The sequence below is a fragment of the Salvelinus sp. IW2-2015 genome, linkage group LG18 (genome assembly GCF_002910315.2).
Source record: "Salvelinus sp. IW2-2015 linkage group LG18, ASM291031v2, whole genome shotgun sequence".
Taxonomy (NCBI): domain Eukaryota; kingdom Metazoa; phylum Chordata; class Actinopteri; order Salmoniformes; family Salmonidae; genus Salvelinus; species Salvelinus sp. IW2-2015.
This window is the reverse complement of record NC_036858.1, coordinates 3,348,050-3,358,533: the sequence shown is the minus strand read 5'-3', so window position 1 is coordinate 3,358,533 and position 10,484 is coordinate 3,348,050. Positions and strand designations below refer to the sequence as shown.

At 45.6% G+C, this 10,484-nt stretch overlaps 1 pseudogene; it reads left to right on the top strand.

Moving 5' to 3' along the window:
* LOC111977535 (glutamate receptor ionotropic, NMDA 2C-like) overlaps window positions 1-10,484 on the top strand; it is a 71,907-nt pseudogene that overhangs the window by 49,306 nt on the left and 12,117 nt on the right.

Below are 10,484 nucleotides of genomic sequence, written 5' to 3'. Positions count from 1 at the left end.
TGCAAAACCTAGTGGCCAACTACAAGAAACGTTCTGGACCTCTAAATGATTGCCAACGAAGGGTTTTTGCCACCAAGTACTAAGTCATGTTGTTGCAGAAGGTCAAATACTTAATTTCCCTCATTAAAATTGGGCCAAATCAATTTATAACATTTTTGACATGCGTTTTTTCTGAGATAAAGCCTAACATTAAAATTTATAGACTGATCATATTCTTTGTCAGTGGGCAACATACAAAATCAGCAGGGGATCAAATACTTTTTCCCCTCACTATTATATATATATAATATATATATTATATATATATACACACACACACCACACACAACACACACACACACACACAACACCACACACACACCGACACACACTGTTAAGCTGTTGTCAGAGCACACAGCAGTTGTGTGATCACTAAAGCGGTTGTCAAACCAAGTGCATAAAAACACCTGCGATGGTTACTAAACAGGAGACAACACAAGACAAACCACAGTACAACCAAGTAAACACAGTACAACCACAAGACACCCAACAAACCACAGTACAACCACAGTACACCACAAGTCCAACCACAAGACAACCACAGCTAACAACACACCAAGTACACAGAACCACAGCTAAGAACCAAACCAACAAAGTACAACACACACAGTACAACCACAAGACAACCCAGCGTTAGTTGTGACTGTAGTACCACAAACAACCACAGTACAACCACCATAACAACCACACAAGACAACCACAGGGTGGGTGTGGATGATAGCGATGGCGAAGACACCACAGATACAACCACAAGACAACCACAGTAACAACCACAGGTGCGCGAGAGCGGATGCGAAGAGCATTCAGTACAACACAAGCCCACCACCAGTACAACCACAGTACAACCACCAAGACAACCACAGTTACAAACCACAAGACAACCACAGTACAACCACAGTCACAAACCCAAGACAACCACAGTACAACGCACAAGTACAACCACAAGACAACCACAGTACAACCACAGTACAACCACAAGACAACCACAGTACAACACAAGTACAACCACAGTACAACACAGTACAACCACAAGACAACCACAGTCACCACAAGACAACCACAGTACAACCACAGTACAACCACTACAACCACGAAGACCACCACAGTAAACACATAGAACCACAAGACAACCACAGGTACAAACACAGTACAACCACCAAGATCACCACAAGACAACCACAAGACACGCACAAAGACAACCACGTATGTAGTCGAGTGAGCTGCTGACAGTTACACACAGTACAAACCACAAGCACAAGCCAACAGTACAACCACAGTACAAACCACAGAGACAACCACGAGTACGAACCGACAAAGCAACCACAGTAACAACGCGAGGGCCAGTACAACCAACAGAGAACACCACAGACAACCACAAGATACCGCAGTACAAACCACAGTACATACCACAAGACAACCACAAGGACCACCACCAGCTCAAACCACATGTAGCAACCACAAAGAGGCAATCCACGAGTTACACCACAGTACAACCACAAGACAACGCACCAGGTACAACCACAAGAACAGACCACAGTACGAAACCACAGCTACAACACAGTACAACCACAAGACAACCACAGTACAACCAGCAAGTACAACCACAAGAAACCACAGTTACACCACTGATGCGTCGTAAGTTCTATGAGTCTAACCACAGTACAACGCACAAGAGATGACCAGCAAGACAACACAAGATGGATAGCGAGATGATGCTGGAGAGCGACAAAGACACCACAAGACAACACAGTACAACCAGCAGTACAACGTCATGTGAGAGAACGAAGCGCGATGCAGTACAACCACTAGTAGTAACCACAGTACAGGCCATTAAGCATTTAGCATTAGATGTCACTTAGCAGACCGCTCTGTAGTGGCTCGAGGTGTGTCGAACTAGCTAGAATAGATTGGGCTCCGGTATGGGTATGACATCCAGTGGAGATCGCCACTTACAATAGTGCATCTCTAAAGTATTTTAAGGGGGGGGGTGAGAAGGCATTACTTTCCTCATCCGTAGGTTTCCTTAAAGATGGTGGGGTGGGGTTTCAAGGTGTCCTCCGGAAGGGTGTGAATAGACTCCGCTGGGCCTTGGCTCCGGTGAGGGTAGTTTGTTCCACCATGTGGGGGGCCAGAGGCAGCTGGAACAGTTCTTGACTGGGCTGAGCAGGAGAACTGTACTGCCTCAGTGGTGTATGGGAGGCGAGCAGGCAGAGTGGATGCGAACGCCCAGTGCCCTTGTTTGGGTGTGAGGGCTGATCAGAGCCGAGTACTGGAGGTGCCTTTGCCCTGCACAGCTCCGTACCGGCAAGCACATGGCTTTGGTGTAGCGGATGCGAGCTTCAACGGGACAGCCAGTGGAGGAGCGCAGAGGAGCGGGCCGCGGCGGGTGTGGTGACAATGGCGGTGACGTGAGGAACTTGGAAGTTTGAACACCAGACGGGCCGGCGTTCTGATGAGTTGGTTTACGGGGGTGGTGTAGTGTGTGCTAGCAGCAGGGAGCCCACCCAAGCCAGCGAGCTGCAGTAATCCAGACGCGGAGATGACAAGTGCCTGGAGTTAGGACCTGCGCCGCTTCCTGTGTGAGGCAGGTCGTACTTCTGGGGATGTGTAGAGCATGAACATACAGGAAAGCGGGCCACCGCCTTATCTCTCTCTCTGTCTCTCTCTCTGTCTCTCTCTCTCTCACTCTGTCTCTCTCTCCCTCCCCACCCTGCTTGAGTTGCAATCAACACTCCCGAGCTACTAGGGAAAAACAGAGAGAGCGAGCATGAGAGAGAGAGCGTGAGAGAGAGAGAGAGAAAGAGAGCGTGAGCAAGATAAGGAGAAAGGAGAGTTAATGAATGCGAAGTAGAGGAGGTTAACCAGTTAATCATACTGTATGTTGGTGACACAGCTATTCTCCGTAGCAGATGTTTGGTGTAATTGAAAGGTTTTTTAAACATTAAAACGCCTCTTTTTTTTGGACAGTGGCTGGTCTCATTGGCAAGATAACTGAACTCCATTAAGTGAGGGTAGGATAAGGCACAGTTATAAGGCACTATCAGGACTGACTATGGGTTAGCAGTTAGAGTGCTGCTGTGTGATTCTACATGCAGTATGACGCTTTGTCTGGGTGGACTCCTAACTTATCTATGTGTGGATATCTTATTGTAATGTAGTAGCTACCTGGATGCACAGAGTTAATGAGAGTTGTATTGTAATGTAGTAAGTTCAAGTGCAGCACTGCAGACATAGTTAGGGCCAGTACAGGCATTAGTGGGTACACCACTGGCAAACTCCTCACTGAAACATTCATTCCCCATTATTCCTTCCTCTGGGCACATAGTTTTATACTTCTGCTGTTTCTGGGAAGAACGGAGACATCGCTAACCGTCAGGGGTATGTGTGTGCGCGTAGAGGTGGGGGAGACACAGAAAACACACACACACACACACACACACACACACAGACTCATTGATCTTAACCTACAGCGTTTAGCCAAGGCAGCTAGTGAGACGAAGGTGAGACGAAGGAGACAAGGACAGAACTGTTTACTCTAGGTTTAACAACAACCATCCTTCTCTCTCTTCATCCCTCTCTCTCTCTCTCTCTCTCTGTCCTCCCCCTCTACCTACACATCATTAGACAGTGGGGTCGAGGGGAGGCTGGAGGTGACAGATCATCACTGCTCTGTGTGTGTTTCACCAAACACCATAATTCCCTGTGTTTAGAGTCTGTCTCAGGCACTCAGACTGCACTAAGTGTGTTTGTGTGTGCATGCGCACGCGTGTGCATGCGTGCATGCGCGTGTGTGTGTGAGTGTCTCAGGGATACCGATTTCCTGTTGTCTTTCCTGTCTGCAGACCAGGTCCTTGATTCCCAGTCATTAGTACAGACCACACTCCTCCCCCCTCTGCTCTGCTCTGCTCTGATGCTGTTTAGCTTATTGATCTCATAGGTCTCTCATCTCCAGCCATCAGGTTTCACAGAGTTACTGCTGTTTAACAGGTCAATTAGAGGACCAATCAGGTCAATTAGAGGACCAATCAGGTCAATTAGAGGACCAATCAGGTCAATTAGAGGACCAATCAGTTCAATTAGGAGTTGCTCTTCTTCCTCCTAAAACTTACTGTGCGTCACATACGTTCTGTCTGTGTGTGTGTGTGTGTGTGTTCCTCCTCTCCCTACAGTCTTGTGGGTCACTCGGAGCCCTACACCAAGCTGTGCTGTAAGGGGTTCTGCATCGACATTCTGAAGAAGCTGTCTCGCACCATCAAGTTCTCCTACGACCTCTACCTGGTCACTAACGGGAAACATGGGAAGATGATCAGTGGCATCTGGAACGGCATGATCGGAGAGGTGAGAGGAGCTCCAGCAACAAACTCTCCCAGTAATTTAGGACGTTACAGGACAGAGGCGGTGGCTAGAGGCTAGAGGTGGACCAGTAGCTGGAAGGTTGCTGGTTGAAGTCCCAGTGATGTAGGACGTTACAGGACAGAGGCGGTGGCTAGAGGCTAGAGGTGGACCAGTAGCTGGAAGGTTGCTGGTTGAAATCCCAGGCAGGAAGATAACAATTGGAAGATAAATTAACTTCCCCTGTGAACAGCTCCAGAGCTCCTACTCCTAAATCTGTGCTGTGTGTTTGTTGGGACCAGGAGAGAGACAGTGGTCAGAGGTAGACTGGGTAGGTGTACAGTATCTCTTTGATAGTTGATTGTATCTAGGTTAATGGTGTGTGGAAACATGCATGATCATATGGTGCTGAAGACACATCAAACACAGTCGCATCCTAAAGGCGTACGCCTGAACAGGTGTTCCTCATGGCAACATCCCTGCCTGCATCCCCATGCCCAGAGGCTCAATGCCGTTTGTTGAGGTAATGCAAGAGGGGAAAAAATGCTCTAATGTGAAATTCTTACATTGACAGAGGGATGAAGCACAGTAGATTAGGTTTTAAGTAGTATGATGTAAAGAAATATCACCCTGCCACCCCCCGTCTGATTCCCCCCCCTCTCCTCCCTCTCTCCCAGGTGTTCTATGGGAAAGCAGACATGGCCATAGGTTCTCTCACCATAAATGAGGAGCGTTCTGAAATCATCGACTTCTCTGTGCCCTTCGTCGAGACCGGCATCAGCGTCATGGTTGCCCGTAGCAATGGGACTGTCTCCCCCTCCGCCTTCCTCGGTGAGATAGTTGGATTGATTCATTGATTGGTTGACTTTATATAATGTAAATATCATTTGATCTGAGGTAAGTTTAGTGTTAGTACTCCAATAGTTAACATTATAATATTGGGAGTATAGTCTGATCCTAGATCTGTGTCTAACAGTGATTTACCTGGAGTGCCAAGCTAGCTCCCATGGCAACGCTCAGTGTGTGTTTGTGTTTGTGTTTGGCCTACTTTACTGGGTTCTGTCTCAGTGGTCTGTTTTCCGTTTTAGGTAACTTTTGATTTATCCTGCAGATACAACTACATCATACATAAACCCTGAAACAACCAAATCAAAATTAAATCAAGTTTGCGGATATTTTCCCCATGTTAAAATTTGTCATTTTTATCTCTGCCTTTTCTCTCCCTGAGCTGCTCAGAATGTATAATTGCTTTGTTTGAGCCTGGCAGTAGACAAGCTTATATGACAACCAAAGCAATGGATGAACAATCCTATGACTCTTTAAGTCTTCTGTAGATACTATACCGGAGACATTATTAGCCATCATTGGCCAGTCCAAAAGACCTAAAAAGAAAGATCCCTCTCTCCCTCCTCTTTGTCTCTCCTCCTCTCTCCCAGAGCCCTATAGCCCAGCGGTGTGGGTGATGATGTTTGTAATGTGCCTGACCGTGGTAGCTGTGACCGTATTCGTGTTTGAGTACTTCAGTCCTGTCGGCTACAACCGCAGCTTGCTCAGCGCTAAAGGTGAGTTGAGGCACACCTGCTGCTACCCTGGCTTTAGCACTGAGGGCTCACACAGGAGACTTAGGTTGAAACTCAGCTGGTCATTAACTCTGCTTATTCACCCAAACACAAGGAAGTGTATGAGAGGGGTGGTAGGGTTAGGTGAAAATAATAAAATAAAACATATTTTATATACATATTTTATATACATATTTACACAAAAAATATATGGGGGATTGGAAATGATGCAGACAATTGCATTGATGGAAGCTACAATCTGCAATATTAAAGCTGATCCACCCCTAAAATAATAAATAATAATAATAAAACAAAACACTGCTTATTCACACAAACACAGGAAAGCGAGAGTTGTTTATCGGCTACACTAGTATGAGAAACGGCTGTGTCCTACTACACAAAAAACTCTGACATACTAGAAACAGAAGCTAGGTGCCAAGAGTTTTAAAGTGGTTTTAGGCAGGTATTGACACAGAATGCCAGACCCCGAGAGTCCCTGGGAGAGTGGGGTATAGCACTGCACTCAACAAAGACGGCTAATCAATCCCAGCATGCCGAGCTGCCAGAGCCCGCTCTCGTCTCGCGGTCTGAAAGGTCACTTCCTGGTTTAATTAGTGTTTGCCGCTAGGCTAATCTGATGGAGATGGATTTGGCTTCTCCAAGCTGGCGAAGATGGATGGGCTGAGTCTGTGTTCCCCAATACGACAGACAGCTAGAGGCAGGCTAGCAGCTAACACTGTGTTACACAACACAACAGAACTAGAGGCAGACTAGCAGCTAACACTGTGTTACCCAACACAACAGAATTAGAGGCAGGCTAGTAGCTAACACTGTGTTACACGACACACAGCTAGAGGCAGACTTGCAGCTATCACTGTGTTACCCAACACAACACAACTAGAGGCAGGCTAGTGGCTAAGACTGTGTTACCCAACACGACACACAGCTAGAGGCAGGCTAATGGCTAACACTGTTACCCAACACGACACACAGCTAGAGGCAGGCTAATGGCTAACACTGTTACCCAACACGACACACAGCTAGAGGCAGGCTAATGGCAAACCCTTCAGTGACTAGTCTAATGCTGAGAGGATCGCTAATGATGCTGTGTTGAGTGCTGCTGCTGGGTTGAGTGATGGGATAGGGAACAACCTATGAATGGAAACGTGATAGAGAGATGAAAAGGTCCAAATTCTATTAGGTCTAGTAAGGGGCTGTACATACAAGCTAATTGGAAATGCATGATACAGCCATCAACAGTATAGGAACATGGACGTATGTTTCCTTACACACATCAATAACATGGACGTATATTTCATTTACACATATCAATAACATGGACGTATGTTTCATTACACACATCAATAACATGGACGTATATTTCCTTACACACATCAATAACATGAACGTATATCTCATTACACACATCAATAACATGGATGTATGTTTCCTTACACACATCAATAACCATACATGGTAATATGGACCGTATGTTTCATTACACACATCAATAACATGGACGTATGTTTCACTTACCACATCAATAACATGGACATATGTTTCACTACACACATCAGTAACATGGAAATATGTTTTCATTACACACATCAATAACATGGAATGTATGTTTCACTACACCCATCAATAACATGGACGTATGTTTCACTACACACATCAATAACATGGACGTATGTTTCACTACACACATCATAACATGGACGTATGTTCATTACACACATACATAACATGGACGTATGTTTCATTACACACATCAATAGCATGGACATATGTTTCACTACGCACATCAGTAACATGGATGTATGTTTCATTACACACATCAATAACATGGATGTATGTTTCATTACACACATCAATAACATGGACGTATGTTTCACTACACACATCAATAACATGGACGTATGTTCATTACACACATCAATAACATGGACGTATGTTCACTACACACATCAATAACATGGACTATGTTTCATTACACACATTCAATAACATGGACGTATGTTTCATTACACACATCAATAACATGGTCGTATGTTTCATTACACACATCAAAACATGGACGTATGTTTCACTACACACATCAAACATAAGCGTATGTTTCACTAACACATCAATAAACATGGACGTAGTTTCATTACACACATCATAACATGGACTATGTTCACTACACACATCAATACATGGACATATGTTTCACTACACACATCAATAACATGGACGTATGTTTTCATTACACACATCAATAACATGGACGTATATTCCTTACACACATCAATAACATGAGTATATCTCATTACACACATCAATGACATGGATGTATGTTCATTACACACATCAATAACATGGACGTATGTTTCACTACACACATCAATAACATGGACGTATGTTTCATTACACACATCAATAACTTTGGACGTATGTTTCACTACACACATCAATAACATGGACGTATGTTTCACTCACACACATCAATAACATGGACGTATGTTTCACTACACACATCAATAACATGATATATATATCATACACCTCAATACTGGGCGTATGTCTCATTCACCACAATACATGAACGCATATGTCTTTACTAAATGACGTATGTTTCACTCACCACTTTACATTTACATTTACATCAATGCTTTTTGCAGACGCTCTTATCCAGAGCGACTTACAAATTGGTGCATTCACCATTATCAATCCAGTGGAACAACACTTTACAATAGTGCATCTAACTCTTTTAGGGGGGGGGGGGGTTAGAAGATTCCTTTTCCTATCCTACGGTATTCTTAAAGAGGTGGTTTCATGGTGTCTCCGGAAGGTGGTTGTTGCATACGTGGACCGCTGGCGTCGTAGGGAGTTTGTTCCAGCCATTGGGGTGCCAGAGCAAGCGAACAAGTTTTGACTGGGCTGAGCGGGAACTGATCTTCCTCAGAGGTAGGAGAGGCGAGCAGGCAGAGGTGGATGAACCAGTGCCTTGTTGGTGTAGGGCCTGATCAGAGCTGAAGGTACGGAGGTGCCATTCCCCTCACAGCTCTCCGTAGGCAAGCACCCATGGTCTTGTATAACGGATGCGGAGCTTCAACTGGACCAGTGGAGAGAGCGAGAGAGCGGGGTGACGTGAGAGAACTTTGGGAAGTTGAACACCAGACGGGCTGCGGCATTCTGGATGAGTTGTAGGGGTTAATGGCACAGGCAGGAGCCCAGCCAACAGCGAGTTGCAGTAATCCAGACGGGAGATGACAGAGTGCCTGGATTAGGACCATGCGCCGCTTCCTGCGTGAGGCAGGGTCGTACTCTGGGCGAATGTTGTAGAGCATGAACCTACAGGAACGGGTCACCGCCTTGATGTTAGTTGAGAACAGACAGGGTGTTGGTCCAGGGATCACGCCAAGGTTCTTAGCACTCTGGGAGGAGGACACAATGGAGTTGTCAACCGTGATGGCGAGATCATGGAACGGGCAGTCCTTCCCCGGGAGGAAGAGCAGCTCCGTCTTGCAAGGTTTCAGCTGAGGTGGTGATCCGTCATCCACAACTGATATGTCTGCAGACATGCAGAGATGCCGATTCACCACTGGTTATCAGAGGGGGAAAGGAGTAAGATTAATTGTGTGTCGTCTGCATAGCATGATAGGAGAGACCATGTGAGGATATGACAGAAGCCAAGTGACTTGGTGTATAGCGAGAATAGGAGAGGGCCTAGAACAGAGCCCTGGGGGACACCAGTGGTGAGAGCACGTGTGCGGAGACAGATTCTCGCCAGCCACCTGGTAGGAGCGACCTGTCGGTAGGACGCAATCCAAGCGTGGCCGCGCCGGAGATGCCCAGCTCGGAGAGGGTGGAGAGGAGATCTGATGGTTCACAGTATCAAAGGCAGCCGATAGGTTAGAAGGATGAGAGCAGAGGAGAGAGAGGTTAGCTTTACAGTGCGGAGCGCCTCCCGTGACACAGAGAAGAGCATCTCAGTTGAATGACTAGTCTTGAAACCTGAACTGATTTGGATCAGGAAAGGTCATTCTGAGAGAGATAGAGGAGATGATCATATACATGGATGTATGTTTCATTACACACATCAATAACATGGACGTATGTTTCATTACACATCAATAACATGGACGTATGTTTCATTACACACATCAATAACATGGACGTATTTTTACTACACCATCAATACATGGATGTATGTTTCATTACACACATCAATAACATGAACGTATGTCTCTTACACACATAAATAACATGGACGTATGTTTCACTACACACATCAATAACATAGACATATATTGGACATCAGGGGCCTGTTGCAAAAAACTAGGATAAGGATTAAGCCAGGATATCTTGGTGATCCTGGCTCAATTGATCCGTAATCCGGTTGCATCTAAGATGGATAGGGGCGGGGAATATGTTATGGTATAAATTACCATGGAGATTTATTTCTGTGGAGCTAGCCTGCTCCAGACCAGGCTAAATTCCAGGATCTATTTAATCTCATCCCTAATGTCAGTCAGCAGTCACCACAAATGGAAACAATTATTTTCACTG